The sequence below is a fragment of the Sinocyclocheilus rhinocerous genome, unplaced genomic scaffold (genome assembly GCF_001515625.1).
Source record: "Sinocyclocheilus rhinocerous isolate Xijiao unplaced genomic scaffold, SAMN03320098_v1.1 scaffold658, whole genome shotgun sequence".
NCBI classification, from domain to species: Eukaryota; Metazoa; Chordata; class Actinopteri; order Cypriniformes; family Cyprinidae; genus Sinocyclocheilus; species Sinocyclocheilus rhinocerous.
Genome location: NW_015650392.1, coordinates 21,711 through 24,747, shown reverse-complemented (window position 1 = coordinate 24,747; position 3,037 = coordinate 21,711).

Below are 3,037 nucleotides of genomic sequence, written 5' to 3'. Positions count from 1 at the left end.
GTGCTGGCACTGGAGGGCGCTCTGGAGGAGCAGGCACAGCAAAGCGCTTTTGAGGAGTTGGCACTGGAGGTGCAAGGCTGGTTACCTCAGGGGAATCAGGAGACGAAGGAGGGCTGGACGGGACCAGCGGAGACAAAGGAAAACTTTCTGGAGATGATTCCGGGGCGAGGACAGGAGTCGAGAACTCCAGAGGAAGTGCCAAATCCAGGAGCGCTGGTGCCTTATTTTCTGGGCTGAAGGCTGGAATGGATCTTGGACGGGATCTGGAAGGCACGGGTGGAAAGAAGGGAGCGGGCTCATTGGAGCTGTATGTGGAGGGTGCTGGTTTATGGTGAGCTGGAGCGCCCACATGCTTACGGATGGGATCAAGACGATTATCTTCCATGTCAAAGAAATCGGAGTCATTCAAATCGAGAACGTAATTTATAAAGTCTGCTATGGGTCTATAACAATCGACAGGAGACAGAAATCGGAACAATTTATCATCGTCCAGTCCCATCCGGAAGCAAGCATTAAGCATATGATCACGAGCTGGAATGCACACGGAAGAGCACACACCTCAGCGATCCAGGAACGAGGAGGAACAGGAGACACTTGGAGACACTAGGAGGAACACGGGAGTTAAGTAATGCAGGAAGTATTCAAATGGAAGCAGTAGTAAAGTCAGAGAGTCCTCTACGTGTGTACGAGACCGGACAAATGAGGGTGTCTGAGGTGTGTGCTTTTATGCAGGCTGGTTGATGAGGTGTTTGATTGGTGACAGGTGCAGGTGCTCAGTACTCAGGTGAAGGTGTTTGCGGTGATTGGGAGGTGACTTGAGTCTGGCCGATCTGTGACACTGATGTCACATGGACTGTTTTAACAATGTCCTACCTTTCTGGGCCTTGTATGTGGTAGTTGCATTGCTGTCTATGGAGGGTCTGAAAGCTCTCCGATTTCATCAAAAATATCTTAATTTGAGTTCCAAAGATGAAAAACAAAATACAGTAAAAAAAATTCACATACCTTTCTTCCAAGGATAATTTATGTTATGTATGATTGTTGTGGGTGGGTGTGGATGTGTGTGTTTAGAGCTAAAGGACAGTGTATGTGTGGAGAATCTAAAGTGGTGTCTGAGCTTGGAAGTAATTGGTCCCAGGGGAGGCAGGCACCTTTTCCTTTTGTGTATATCCTCTACCTTTATTTGTCCTCCAATGTAGTGATTTAACACTGCCTATTTATGCGGATGCATATCTTAGTCATCTTAGGGATGTCTGCATATGTATACACACTTATCTATGCAGATATTTGTGCCTAACTATGTGTGAGAGAAAAGTACAACAGACCATTTTCTATGCTGTTTATCATTCATAACCTTGTCCTCAAAAGAAGACTATCACAATCCTGTGTGTATGTGTGTGTTTTAAGAATATGCTGATAAAACTGCAACTGGGTTGGACAATGGAAACCCTTTGAGTCATCTAGTCTGTCTGTGGCCACTTGTCACTGTGGAAATAAAAACTCTACTTCCGTTTGCTGAGAGCAGCTGTTGTTTTTTAATTGTATTTGTTTCCTGATGCATGAAGGATTCCCTGTCCATTCAGTGACTACATGCTATTTGTAAGCTGGATTTCATTAAACATTTCTTTTATTAAATTACTCACTTATTATTTGTTTGTTTATATTTGGAGTTAATTATTGGCTCTTGCAGACACTTTTCTGTAAAAAAAATGTCACAATTAAAATGATCCCCTAAATGTCAAGGGGCTCAATCATGGGCTTTTATTAGGAATATGCCAGCACATTGATGCTGCTGTCCAAATAAATTTGTTAACCATTAACCATTCATGGCACAGCAACTCTCGACCTCTTAAATCATCTCTTAAATAATTTCTTGCTATTTTTCCAGTTTGGAAGCCCACATTCACCCCAGATTTTGTTATTCATATTTTAAAAAGCATATGCACTTTTTGGAGAAAATAATGGTGTAAAGTTTTTATTCAGTAGTTTGTTTCCAGAACAGTTTTAATTTCATTGTCACAATACCAAATTATCTGCTGCAGTACTTTATCAATGAGATATCGCCTTCAACTATTCCATACCTAGTATATTCTCACTGCTTTAAACACCAAACCTAGAGGCAATTGAGTATGTGTGTGCTGCAGTCGCTTTGATAGGTGTTATATCAGGTTAGAAAATCTCTGCTGTCTTTCTCTTGTTCGCCAGCAGCTGTTTGTACTTCCCTAGGGTAATAACAGATAAACGTCTCCTTCATAAACTTGTAGAGAGATTGAGACCTGGCCCCTACCCTGCAAGTTCCCCAATAAACCTTGATCAAATTCATGCTTGTTTTTTGGCAATCAAATCGCCGGCCAGGCTTGTGTTAATCGTATTGACCTTTGGATAATGTCATTGCTATTGAACACTATGAAAAGGTCCCCAAATCAAATCTCAGAAGAGCTGAGCAAATAGGAATGAGAGAAAAAAGATCCAATGGGGCTATTCACTCCACCGTGCTTTTACTGGCATTTTAAATGCCTAGTATATTGTGTTCGATATACTATGAGAAATATTAATTCTAAACTTCAATAAAGCAGAACCCTATATCTCACAAAAATGCCTGTTGGGATTTCACTAGGTTTCTCCTACATGTCTGACATTCTCCTACATGTCACAAACTGTGAGCGAGTGAGTGACTAAAACTAAAATATTTGTTTTAAAGAGGTCATATGATGCGATTTCAATGTTTCCTTTCTCTTTGGAGTGTTACAAGCTCTTGGTGCATAAAGAAGATCTGTAAAGTTGCAAAGACTAAAGTCTCAAATCCAAAGAGATATTCTTTATAAAAGTTAAGAGTAAGCCACGCCTACCTAAAACGGCTCGTTCTAACACGCCCCCACATGTCTACGTCACGATGTGCGAAGATTTGCATAACACCGCCCAAATGTTCACACAAAGAAAGAAGGAGTAACTTTTATTCTCGCTGTAATATTGTTGCCGCCGCAGTGAAAAAGTGAAAAGTGACGTGACATGTGGCCAAGTATGGTGACCCATACTC